Source organism: Chrysemys picta, chromosome 3 (genome assembly GCF_011386835.1).
Source record: "Chrysemys picta bellii isolate R12L10 chromosome 3, ASM1138683v2, whole genome shotgun sequence".
Lineage (NCBI taxonomy): Eukaryota > Metazoa > Chordata > Testudines > Emydidae > Chrysemys > Chrysemys picta.
This window is the reverse complement of record NC_088793.1, coordinates 42,612,807-42,626,735: the sequence shown is the minus strand read 5'-3', so window position 1 is coordinate 42,626,735 and position 13,929 is coordinate 42,612,807. Positions and strand designations below refer to the sequence as shown.

General features: G+C 44.2%; 1 long non-coding RNA gene across 5 annotated transcripts; it reads left to right on the top strand.

Annotated features, from left to right (window-relative positions):
* The first annotated feature begins 5,659 nt into the window (after positions 1-5,659).
* On the top strand, positions 5,660-10,223 carry LOC135982213 (uncharacterized). Of its 5 annotated transcripts, XR_010599456.1 has the most exons (5): positions 5,796-6,054; positions 6,143-6,253; positions 6,933-7,199; positions 7,610-8,053; positions 8,335-10,223. It is a non-coding gene; the product is annotated as an uncharacterized LOC135982213 (long non-coding RNA). The 5 variants fall into 5 exon arrangements; XR_010599455.1 differs by lacking the exon at positions 6,143-6,253 and having other exon boundaries at positions 5,660-6,054; XR_010599457.1 differs by lacking the exon at positions 6,143-6,253 and having other exon boundaries at positions 5,791-6,054; positions 6,901-7,199.
* Positions 10,224-13,929: the final 3,706 nt, after the last annotated feature.

Genomic DNA, 13,929 nt, shown 5'->3' with positions numbered 1-13,929 from the left:
AGCTCAAGGGCCAGATTAAAACATCTGAAGGGCTGGATGTGGGTCCCGGGCCGTAGTTTGCCCACCTCTGATCTAGTTTGACCTCCTACATAACAGAATCCATGGAATTTATCCACTCATTTCTTATCAAGCCCATATGCTGTGACTGAGCTAGAGCATGTTTTTAGAATGACCTCCAATCTCAATTTAAAGATTTCACGTGATGGAGAATCCACCTCATCCCTTGGTAATCAGATCCAATGGTTAATTATCATTAAAGGCAATGTTAAAATTGTGTCCTTATTTTTAGCCTTAATTTATCTAGCGCAGCTTCAAGCCTTTCTCTGCAACATTATAAACATCTCTAATTGTCACAAATCTTCTCTTCATTTAGGTACTTGTAAATTGTGATCAAATCAACCTATTAATCTTCTCTTTGATAGATAAATAGATTGAGTATCCTAAGTCTTGCACTATAGAGCAGGTTTTCCAGACCCCAAATCCTACCTGTAGCTCTTTTCTGAAACCTTTGCCTTTTGTCATGTCTTCTTTTGAGTGTGACCACCAGAACTGGACATAGTATTCCAGTAGTGCTCACACCAATGCTGTAATTCCTCCTCGCTACTTATACTAAATACTCCCATTTATACATCTGTAATCCTTCTGCCTGGTGTTGTCAACAGCAACAAGTGCCAGGTTCAAATACCTAGAGGATCCTTTAAGGGGTACATCTACACAGGGATAAAAGATCTTTGCAGAGTCCCAGAACTCAGGCTCCAGCCCGAGCCCAAATATCTACGCAGCGATTTTTTCAGCCCTGGAACCCAAGTCCTGCGAGCCTAAGGGTTCGTCTACACTGGGGGGGAATCGATCTAGGATACGCAACTTCAGCTATGTGAAGTATCTTAGTTCGACTTACCTAGGGTTACCATACGTCCGGATTTTCCCGGACATGTCCGGCTTTTTGGGCTCCAAATCCCCATCCGGGGGGAAATCCCAAAAAGCCGGACATGTCCGGGAAAATCGGGACATGCCGGGCCAGCCCTGCGGGTGCTCGGGGGCCGGGCCGGCCCTGCGGGTGCTCGGGGGCCGGCGGAGCCGGGCTGGCGGTGACGGGGGCCGGGCTGGCGGTGACGGGGGCCGGGCCGGCGGGGCGGTGCCGAGGGCCGGGCTGGGGACCGGCGGTGCGGTGCCAGGGGCCGGGGGTGCTCGGACGGGGGCCCGGGGGCCGGCAGTGCTGGGCGGGTCGGGGGTGCTCGGTCGGGCCCGGGGCTGGCACCCCAGGGCCCGAGCCGACCCAGGCTGGAAACGCCGGGGGGGCCAGCCTGGGCCGCGCCTCCTCCCCCCACACCCTCCTTACCTGCTTCAGGCTTCCCGCGAATCAAATGTTCGGGTTAAGCAGGGGAGGGGGCGGAGACTTTGGGGGAGGGGCGGAGTTGGGCGTGGGCGGGGCTGGGGCGGGGCCGGGGCCCCGTGGAGTGTCCTCCTTTCGGAGGCACAAAATATGGTAACCCTAGACTTACCTGGCCATCCTCACGGCAGCAAGTCGACCACTGTAGCTCTCCTGTTGACTCCACTTACTCCTCCTGCTGAGGTGGAGTACGGGTGTCGATTCGGGGATTGATTTTATTGCGTCTAGACGAGACGCGATAAATCAATCCCTGATAAATCGATTACTACCCGCCGATCCGGCGGGTAGTGTAGACGTGGCCTAAGTCAATTGATCCCGACCAGCCCTGGGTGTTTTATTCCTGCGTAGATATAGCCTAAAATTCTAACAAATACCACCAGGTGGCACCCCTTCCCGGAAAAACTAAGTACCTTCCCTGGGCTCCTTTAAGAGGCAGTTTTTCCCCACTCACAAGCATTGAGTATGTATATAAAACAGGGGAAACTTTTTAATGGGGAAAAGGAGACACAGAATCAACTTGGAAGAACAAAGCAACAATAGAACTCTCTATATACACACACACACACACACACACAAATAAATACCCACCACTACTGTATGTTCAGCAGTAGTCTTTTAACACAAAAACAACGAGGAATCCTTGTGGCACCTTAGAGACTAACAAATTTATTTGGGCATAAGCTTTCCTGCTGGTGTCATGCTTTATAAGTAAATGTCCCTTTAAGAGTCAAGTTCCCCTCCATATCCACTTACAGCCCACTCACCACTGGTGTCAGCGGTTAGAGAAATCCCAGAGTTCAGGCAAGTCTGTCTCTAGCTTCTAGGGGAAGCCCTGGCTGAGATGATTTAATTGGTGTTGGTTCTGCTGTGAGCAGGGGATTGGACTAGATGACCTCCTGAGGTCTCTTCCAACCCTAATCTTCTATGAGTTTATTGCTTGGCTCATTAAGGTCAGTACCACCAGCTATGGTGATTTCAGCTTCATTGGTGCTGAGGGATCTCACTGGAATTCACTCCGCTCTGATGCTGCTCTCTGTTGCTTCAGCAAACATCCACCTTTCACTGCCAAGCCACCTCAAGTCACAAAGCTGTCATTGCACTGTCTCTTTGCAATGTGTATAGGGATTTGTGGCATATAGGCCCTTTGAGCAGAGTCCTTGCCACCTGGAATGCACTCCCTGCCAGAAAGTAAGAACCTCTCTGTCACTGACTTGTATCCATACTCCACCACGCAACCGTGCTAGACTGGTGTTAGGTTGGGATGACTTCTCACCCAGCTGCCTTTTTGCCACCCAACAAGGATAACAACCTTTCAGTGTCCTTTCACTCAAACTAGCTTTTCTCCAAAGCAACCAAAATTTGCACATAACAAAGATGCAAATCAGGCCTCGCTCATTCATTCTCTTGCCCCTGTTGATAAGTAGATGGTGGCAGAGAGATCCTTCCCTTATGGTGTTTCTGAAGCTGCTCTGGGCCTCTCTTTCCTCTGTTCACCGACAGATGATAGCAGTGAGCGCCCTACCCTCCAGAGCTTCAGGCCACGGGGCTTACACATCCAAGAATCACATTAGCCCTCTTAGCCACAGCACCACATTGGAGCTCATGTTCAATTGGTTATCTACCATGATCCTAAATCCTTTCCAGAGCCACTGCTTTCCTGGAGACAGTCCCCCAGTCTATAAATGTAACCTACAAGATACAAATGAATTTTTCTTGTTGGCTGCTCCTTGTCTACGCCAAGTGTAGCCTGTGACAGAGATGGCAATGTCTTGCAATATCCCTGGGAAAGCCGTATTGAATAAAGTTTAAATAGCTTTGGAGCCCATTGTATGAAATGCAGAGGTTATGTAATACTCTGGGCCTGGATGTTCAAAGGACTTTATTGAACATTGTGGTAGACAAGAATGGTCTTTTGGGACAACACATGCAACATAGACTTCCTGGGAAATATCTAGTTGACGGTGAATGCAAATTCCTCCCCCACTCCATCTCATTATGCAAAACCCCAGCCTTTTGAAGCTGCACCATGAGGAGGGGTCCATTATCTGCTGTTCATGACAGAACCATTACTTCACTGAACGTCTCTAGCTTTTAGTACAGGAGAGGCCTGCATCAGGGTGGTATGTCAGAATGGTACTGACTTGATTTCCTGGCAACTGGATCTGGTGCAAACAATTAGTAGTACCAAAGCAATGCCTCTGGATTTCATGAGGATGTGAGCATATTAGTTGTTACTATACCTCGAAGAACAACTTTATACTGTGCTTAAAGAAGTCAATGATCTATTAAGGCTATAAATAGTAAAAACTGCTAGTGCAAGACGCTCGGGGTGTAAAGGGGATGGTGGGAGATTACTGGCCTGTCTTTTGTTTTTTAATCACCCCCAGTCTGTGCATAATGGACAGTGTTGCCATCCCTCCTGAATTTATGGAATAAGGTGATTTTTAGCTCTCGCTGCAGGAGCTCTCATTGGAAGACCCAAGCGATATTAAATTACACAGAATTGCATAAAATGCCTGATCCTCCAGCTTCTCCCAAAGTCCAAATGTTCTAACTAATTAATTCTCTCCCCTCTAAACTCCTACATCTGCTCATCCCCAAAACCAGCAATTAATTATACACCCCACACCAATTTTGCCCTGTCAGCTACACTTCAATTCTGTAGGCCCACTGTTTTCCCCTCAGCACATCTGCTCCTCCTACAACTCCAGTTCTTCACCCCCCTCTCTCCTTTCCCAGGCCTGGTGCTGCAGGCATGGAGGAAGGAGCAGAGAATTCTGAGCCATTTTCTGTAAGAAGGGAGGAGAAAGAGTGCAGCTATTTAGACTTCTTTCTTCTCCTTCCTCCTCTTTTATGAAAATGGTATGGCTCCTCTCAATCCATACCCAAAAACTCCTCTTAGCTCCTGAGGGGAGGGGTGGGAGCTCTGTCTGCCTCCTGCATCTGTCCTTATTGGCTGCTCTTCCTTAGGAGTCAGGAAACTGAAAAAGGCAGTCAGTCAATCATAGATGGGTTTTCGCAGGAGAGAGCTGAAATTCTGTACAAGTGGAGCTTCTGGTGTCATGGCAGCTCCCTCAGGGGCTAAAATGCCAATTGTAAGAAGTGGCTACACTAAGGCCTTGGCTACACTTACCCGGTAGTTCGGCGGCCGGCGATCGAACTTCTGGGTTCGACTTATCGCGTCTAGTCTGGACGCGATAAGTCGAACCCGGAAGTGCTCGCCGTCGACTGCGGTACTCCAGCTCGGCGAGAGGAGTACCGCGGAGTCGACGGGGGAGCCTGCCTGCCGAGTGTGGACCAAGGTAAGTTCGAACTAAGGTACTTCGAACTTCAGCTACGTTATTCACGTAGCTGAAGTTCCGTACCTTAGTTCGAATTAGGGGGTTAGTGTAGACCTGGCCTAAGTCTAGCGCCTAGCCCATCTGTTCATTCAGGTTCTTATACGGGCCCCTGTCCTTTCCCTGAGAACTATCTGCAGAGAGACAGTAGTTGCAGGGACATCCCATGAGTTACACACAGCAGCAGATTTGCATTCTTTTGTCCCCCATGCCAGGGGTTTGAAAGCAAGGGACCACAGACTGCTTTTTTTTAATCTCATAGACTTTAAGGTCACAAGGGATCTTGTTTGACCTCCTGCATACTGCAGGTCACAGAACCTCACCCTCCCACTCATGGTTAAGGCAGTTGCTGCCCTGAAGAACTGGATTCTATCCCTGCCTCTGCTACAGAGCATCTCTTATGTGATTCTGGGCAAGTCACTTAAACCAAACTTCTTACAGGCTCTCACTACTGTGCCTGTCTCTACTCCCTCCAAAAAACTGTGGAGTCCTTCCAGTAGTTTGCTGGGTCTCATCACTCACTTCCCTCCATCCCAGAGCACTAAGTACTGCTTTGGCTAGGGCAAACAGGAAGGAACAATAGGTTGTGTGAGCAACATTTTCCACTCTCAGGGAACATCTACATGGGTGAAAAACAGTTTATTCCTTCATCAAAAATAGGCCTTGCAATGACTTTTACAAGTGTGCCTCAGTCCCAGGGGGGCTGCACAAGTAAAGCAACAGATATGTTCATTTTTTTTATATAAAGACCATTGTCTCACTGCTTTGCCTCATTTTTTTGTTCCTAGTGTGAAAGTTACTAGTGACCCTCCCCTCCCCTCCCTTAACAGAGCAGCCTTTATGTCAACCAGTGGCCATTAGGGGGAAGCAGACACTTCAAGTACACAGTAGCCTGAACTCTTCAACTGTCTTCCCTTCAAGGCCTTAAGGTAGTTGGAGCTGGTCCCAAGCCGGTTTTCACTGACCAGATAGCAAAAGCATGGGTCTGACAACCACCAATCAAGTGTTAACACTGCAAGGACCTTTGTCTGAATGTGTATAAAGGATCTGTAAAATGTGTGTAAGACAGAGTTTTTGTACTAAGGTGCAAAGCTCTCCTTTCTTCTGCAGAATAAAGCAACTCTTCCTTATCCCTGTCTGGCTGTTGTTGGCTCTCAGATAGGTGGACCTGATATTTCGGTAACGGTTTCTGGCGACTCCGCCGGGACTCTCCTAGCTCGGACATTGGACTCCGGATGGCTGCGGCGAATTGGGAACGGCGCCAACGGGGTGGTTCTCCCCTTTTCTCTGCTTCACCGCAGCCCCTGGGGTTCGTGCTCCGATAAGGTGAGTCCTAATAGGATAAGGAGACACTATCTGGTTCTCGTCTGGTTAACCGGTTAATGAATTTCTGTCTTGTACATTTGGGCGTTAGGTGTATGGACGGAACTGAGCCTCTCATTCGTAATTCCTCAGAGTGGAAGCCATCGCCTGCGATGAAGCTCTGAGGTCGAATTGGGATCCTTCTGTCCCATCCCCTGTAGCGGTCAGTATTAGTAGAAATTCCTGTAATAGGATCCTATTAGGCCATAATTCCCTCTATTCTCTGTGTAATTCTCGTTAGAGTGTCAGCAGGCAGATGGGTGGGTCTCTGGTAAAACCCTCTGAGGATAGCCCTTTAGATTATATGTTAAGTAAATGGTCTTTACCCGGTGTTTAAAAAGAAATAGTTACACCTTGTGTAGAAATTGATGTGGCTAGTGTTGTGGAAATTGAGTTGTGGAGAGGATGTGCATTTTTCCCCAGAACATGTGCAGTGTATATTGTAGCAGAGGTAAAAGAAATGCAAACCTACCAATATAGGTTGTGTTGTCTTTTTCAGATCACTGTGTTTGAAAGCAGGAGTTAGAAGTAAAAGGCAATCAAAAGTCTGGGAAAGTTAATTGTGTCCCTTTTTTTTTTTTTTTTTTTTTTTTTTTAAGTAAGAATCTTTAAGCTATGGATAGCTTTGGATCTGGAAGCAAGCCAGAAAGCATCTGTATTAATGCAATTTTCTAACTAATAAGGTAGAAGCCACTGAAACCTGGGCTGCCTATGAAATAAATACAAGGAAATATGGGGTAATTCTGTTTTGCCTAAAATCAACAAGGGTATGTGTATATAAAGGAAATATTTTAAGCAATGACTGCCCAGAAGGGGTAGACCTCTGTTCTTTTGTCTTTCAGATCATCAGAGAAAACGGATGCCAGATGAATAGCATTCAACGTGCCATGCATTTACTGGCACAATAGGAATTATTTTTGTGTTCTATGGCCAAAATTGTTGTTAAAATTTGCATACCAACAGTTTTTGGAAGCAAGGACATGGAAGGTTAACCCATTCCCCATATTGCCCATGGGATCCTTCTGGCTACCTCAGATTTCTAGCCAGAGGGCTGGGGAGGGAGGAAAGCTATTGGACACCAGAGGTTGTACCGAGTGGACTCCTCAAAGGTGGGTGTGCTTGTCCTGGTTTGTTGCTCCAAAGCTCTGTAATAAAGTTATTTTACTGGAAGGGTGTATATGGCATACATTGAGTAATAAGACTAATGTACTGTATAATGGCAATGTGTATGTGTTCATTGTTGGGAAAAGGTGTATGAGTGAAGAGTGGGAGTTTCCTTTGTAGGTTAAAAGAAACCAAGAAGGGAAGAAGGAAAAAGAACAGAACGAGTTAACTGGAAAAAAAATAGCTAGCAAGCTCAGTCCAAAGATTAGACACTGGCCCAATCCAAGGACACTGCCCACAGCTAAGACTTGGCTGACAGCCAAGAAAAGGGGGGCCTGAATATGCCCAAGCAACTATGAGATCTGCAAAACACTGCCAGGCATTAATGAAATGTGTTAGGTTTCTTTTCTCAAAGATAAAAGAAGTGCTACCCAAAGACCCTAGCAGCCCTGCCACTCATTGAAACAATCATCATAGGACCTAATCACATCAGCCATACCATCAGGGGCTCGTTCACCTGCACATCTACCAATGTGATATATGCCATCATGTGCCAGCAATGCCCCTCTGCCATGTACATTGGCCAAACCGGACAGTCTCTATGCAAAAGAATTAATGGACACAAATCTGACATCAGGAATCAAAATACTCAAAAACCAGTGGGAGAACACTTTAACCTGTCTGGTCATTCAGTGACAGACCTGCGGGTGGCTATATTACAACAGAAAAACTTCAAAAACAGACTCCAACGAGAGACTGCTGAGCTAGAATTGATATGCAAACTAGACACAATCAACTCCGGTTTGAATAAGGACTGGGAATGGCTGAGCCATTACAAACGTTGATTCTATCTCCCCTTGTAAGTATGCTCACACTTCTTATCAAACTGTCTGTACTGGGCTATCTTGATTATCACTTCAAAAGTTTTTTTTCTCTTAATTAATTGGCCTCTCAGGTGGGAGTTGTCTTACCAACTCTGTTTATGCTCTCTGTATGTGTGTATATATATCTCCTCAATATATGTTCCATTCTATATGCATCCGAAGAAGTGGGCTGTTGTCCATGAAAGCTTATGCTCTAATAAATTTGTTAGTCTCTAAGGTGCCACAAGTACTCCTGTTCTTCTTTTTGCGGATACAGACTAACACGGCTGCTACTCTGAAACCTGTCATTGAAACAAGGAGACTGAGTCTATGTAAAGTCCATCAACGAAAGACTGCTTTGGCTCCCCACTGGAAAGGCCCTTTTCAAGTGCTGTTAACCACCAACACCGCTGTGAAGTGCCAAGGACTGTTACCTGGACCCATGCTTCTCACTGTAAAAAGACCCCTCCATCTCGGGAGGACTCTCCGACTGATAAGCCTATTTCTCCTTCTAGCTCTGCTGTGCCTTCTGGACAGCAGGAAAAAAGACAAGGTGAAGTGCTAGTAACCTCTCCCTTGTCCACTGACAGACCTACTGTGCCTTTGGATTTTTCTAGAAGAAGCAAAACCATTACAGGGTGATGTGCTAGTAACCTCTCCCCTGTATGATGCTAAACCACACTGTTTCAGGAAAAGAGAAGAAGGAACACTTGCTTCATTGGAACCACAAAAGTCCAGAGATTCCTGACTACAAGAGACATTAAGAACTGACCCTGGTGAAGAAACAAAGAATTATATACTGGCAGGAAGAAACTTGTGGGACCCATGCTTGGGAATGTGGTATAGTACTACACCAAAAAGAAATGTATTAGGATATCAATGAACTGTGATTAACACTACACTAGGGACTGTTAAATTTTCATTACCCTTATTCAGTTTCCAGATCACCTCTACATACCCAAATTGCTCACAGGGGGCTGCCATTAGATTAGCACAACAGAGGGCTTGGGTTATTTCCTCTAGAAAGAAAAGTGACTTGACCGGATCCCTGTGGGATGGGGCCAATAGTGCAGTAGCAGTTTGGAATATTTTTAAGAACCAAAACATGATGAAAAATTGGGGCACAGCTAACCCAGGTACAGGCTGGAATTGGTGAGTTACATGTTATCTCCACCCTTAGTTCTATGACCCAGAAGTTGCTGACAGAAATGGTATTGAATATCACTGAGGCTGGGAAGGCATTGCAGTGGGATCTAGCATGTTCAGAAATTCAGGATTTCCTGAATGACCAGCTAATGGCCATTCGGAATGATCTAGAGCATCAGGCTTGGCCTACTGCCCTTACAGGCACATCAGGAGTACCATCTGATCTGTGGCCATGGAGACATACTTGGAAACTTTCTGGGTGGAAGTATAAACCTTCTCTATGCTCCTTCCAAGCATATGAACCAATTAAGGGGGGACTTGTGCTTGCATCGGGGTAAAATGTTGTTTCTATGTTAATCATTCTGGCTTAATTGAGCAGGATTTACAAGCCATTAAGAATGCTGCTGTTGTTTTCCGTGCTTTATCTTTTGATCACACCTTTAGTTTTGAGGACCTCCTTCCAGACCTTGGGTCATGGTTTACGGGGCTCTTTCAAACAATTGTTAAATGGATTCTTTTCTTTCTATGTGTTATTTGGACAATGATACAATGTGCCAAATGCCTGTGTAATGCTATGATCAAAAGCTCTGCTGTCCATAAGAAAAACCAGTATCTGTCCCTCCAGCTTGATCGCAAATTGCGTAACGGGCCTGACAATTTTTGAATTTGTCAGGCCGGAAGGGGGGACTGTGAAAGTCACTAGTGACCCCCCCTTAACAGAGCAGCCTTTATGTCAACCAGTGGCCATTAGGGGGAAGCAGACACTTCAAGTACACAATAGCCTGAACTTTTCAACTGTCTTCCCTTCAAGGCCTTAAAGTAGTTGGAGCTGGTCCCAAGCCGGTTTTCACTGACCAGATAGCAAAAGCATGGGTCTGACAACCACCAATCAAGTGTTAACACTGTAAGGACCTTTGTCTGAATGTGTATAAAGGATCTGTAAAATGTGTGTAAGACAGAGTTTTTGTACTAAGGTGCAAAGCTCTCCTTTCTTCTGCAGAATAAAGCAACTCTTCCTTATCCCTATCTGGCTGTCATTGGCTCTCAGCTAGGTGGACCCGATATTTCGGTAACACTAGAATAAGAAAAATTACAGTCCAGTGCCACAGAACATATGTTTAAAGGTACCAACTGTTGAATAACACCTTAGCACAGATCCATTTTAAGCTTCCCATTTTATATAATCTTTGTGGTGTTAGATAAGGCCTGTAGGTTTGAAATATATTTGCTTAAATTGTTCATTTCTGAGTAATAATCAAATATTTGTAAAAAAAAAAAAAAAAAAATCCAGATCTGTTCATAGAGAATATTCTAGAACTAATAGGGCTTCGCACCCAACCACCTCTACTCCCCCCCCCCCCTTCCCCCAGTGAGCTTTGTGATGTTTACTGAGCTCTCTGATCACCTCTTGTGGGTGTCACTGCAGTTGTAGCTACCTAAACTGCCAGCCATCACAATATTCATTTGTTTGTGTTCTATCCCCATCCCCAACCATTCATCAGTTTTTCTTTTAGACTGTAAATCCTCCAAGTCAGGGCTCTCTTTATTTGTACAGCACCCAGCACTGTAGAGCACTAAGCCAGGTTAAGAATTTCATGTGCTAATGTAATACAGAACCTTAATACTACTAATATGGACTTTACATTTTTATGGTGAGAAATTGCATTTCTCATTGTGGCATTGTATAGTTTAGTTTGAGTAACTGTTTGGAAGCTTGCTGGTTGGAGAACAATTCATACAGCAGTCAGATTCAACAATCCAATAGGCCATGATGGCACAAAAACAGATGAGGAAAAACTACTAGTAGCAGTTAAAAAGAACAAAATGTATGTGCAGGAATTTGCTTTATTGAGAATTTATTACTGTTCTGCAAAATGCTATTGTTAGAATAGTTACACACAGAGCTATCCTATGAAATACACAACACCCACTTTATACAAATCTACAGTAGTTACATTGTCCAGCCCCTAAATTCATGGATATTCTAATGCTATTCTTGAATGTCAAACATTTCAACTCTTTTCAAAGCATTGTTGTTAAAATTAAGAGGAATTCTACTCTTTCTTCTATTGTGCACATCACTGTAGTATCTGGGCACCTTCTAGTGACCTCAAGAAGAGCTCTGTGTAGCTTGAGAACTTTTTTCTCTCTCTCTCTCTCTCTCACTAACAGTAGTTGGTCCAGTAAAAGATATTACCTCATCCACCTTGTCTTGCTTTCCAATAGTTCATTAAGCAACATGACTAACATCTGTTGTGTGTTGTTTGTTCTGTTATCCTCTCCCTGGAAGAAGAAGCACTTACAGTGAAGCACACTTGTTTTGGTAGAGTTTTAGGCTTTCTGGGGTTTTTATATTATAATTATAATGTTGATTTTATTTATGTTAAAGAAGGCACCATCAAAAAAATGCACCTTGCACTTGGATGTGATGTTCCTTAGGAAGATGTCTGAGTAGTTAGCAGGTAGTAACTTATTAACAGAGTGGTTTCACAGATAGCCAACATGTAATTCTGAGCTCTGCTCACCAGAAAAGATTATTCTGCTATGATGTGCGTTTATTTGACCTTCATGGACAATGACTCAAAAAACCCCCAAAAAAACCAAAAAACATATTTCACAATATCTGTTTTTATATGCAACTAAGCTGTTTTCCATTGCAAATAGCTAACTCATGCTGTTCCCTTGTGGAATGCAGAAGCCAACGGAGGAGATGAATCAAAAGGAAAAGGGAGAGAAAAACAAGCAGCCCTGGTGCAAAACCATGCACTAAAATTATTCTGAGAGACCTTTATTTTAGACGTTTTCTAAATGGGAGAACACCCAGAAGTTGGCTCTCACTCATGGTTTACAAAAGTTTACTTGTGTGGGTCTTTATTACTTTGCAGTTATTCCAAAGAGAACTAAGTAACAAAAAATATTTTTCAGCAATGTACATCACATCCATGGTTCTAAACACAGCTGCTGGTTCTTTTTAAAACACACATCACAGTGTACAGTGGTTTCCTCTTTATTCTAGATTGCATGTTCTTAGGGAAATAGACTTTGTGTGTCCTATAAAGATCCTAGCAAAGTTTTGGCACTCAGAATCATTCCTCTGGTTCAATAAAGGAAATGTTCACACCTGTTCCTGGAATACTCTGAAGTTAAGTTTCCTGTCACGATTTCCTGTCAGATTTCCTGTCAGATTGCTGGGTATGGAGTAATGCAGAAGCTTCAGAATTAGGCTCAGCCTCTGTTTTCTCCTGTTGGGGCCTTTATATCTTAAATGCCAAAGAGTCAACATGCAAACATCCCGCAGTCACTTCGGCAGATCCTCAATTGATGTTAATTGATATAACTCCATTAAAGTCCACGGAGCTATGATTTGGAACCCATGGAGCTGCCCCCATATGTACAATAAACAACATATAGATGGCAATGACAAACCTTCTATAATCAGGAATGTATTACATTTTATTATTATATTTTTAAGGCATAAATACTTAGGAATCAGAGAGCTTATATTATTAAAAAAATGAAGCCAATATACAAATATGTAGACTACTCAGGTATGTCTCAATACATTGCTAAAAGTCATTAACTTATCTATAAACTGTTGGAAATGTTCAGCAATATCAGTAATCATCTAAATGTCTGCTGAGTAAGAGCACATCATATCATCTCTTCAGCCCACCAACTTTGAGAACGATACACCAAGTACATCTGAAAAGTTTCAGAGTAGCAGCCGTGTTAGTCTGTATCCGCAAAAAGAAGAACAGGAGGACTTGTGGCACCTTAGAGACTAACAAATTTATTAGAGCATAAGCTTTCGTGGACTACAGCCCACTTCTTCGGATGCATATAGAATGGAACATATATTACCACCTCTCAGAGGTGGTAAGACAACTCCCACCTGTTTATGCTCTCTGTCTGTGTGTATATATATCTCCTCAATATATGTTCCATTCTATATGCATCCGAAGAAGTGGGCTGTAGCCACGAAAGCTTATGCTCTAATAAATTTGTTAGTCTCTAAGGTGCCACAAGTCCTCCTGTTCTTCTTTTTGCAAGTACATCTGAAATCATAACAAAAGTGCACTGGCTCCTGCTAGTTTTATTGTTCTGCCACTAGTCCTATGAAGGGCCAAATAGCGACAAAAATATTGGTTTGCTTCCTAATGGATTCCTGCCATTATGACATTTAGGGCTAGATCCATAAAAGGACTTAGGAGTCTACCTGCCATATTAGGCACCACTGAGATCCTCAGAATCCTTGTTCAACTGCCACTGCTCAAGTCCCCAGCTGCCTACGTTTCTGCTAGTGAACGTATGCACAGTCATCTCAGCTTAGGCAGCTGGGTGCCTAGTTCATGCCTAAACCCCAGCGGGGTCCTCAAACTAAGCATTCCCCTGGCTATCTCACCTGTGGGGCCCAATTGAGTAGGTGTGCTCTGAATAAGCTAACCCCACACAAAAAACAGCTGGAGGAGGAGGTGGTAGTGGTGATGGTGCCCCTAATAATATTTAGGCTGGTGATTAGAGCACTCACACAGGATGTGAGAGAGCTGAGATCAATATCCCCTCTACCTGAGGTGGAGAAAGATTTTGAACTTAGTCTCCCTCCTCTGAGAAAAGTGCACTATACACTGGGCTATTCTGGAATCGGTCTCTCTCCATCTATCTTGTTGGAAATGTTCCATTGTGTATAAATAATTAAATATGCATTGCAGTAGCAAGTTTTGAACCT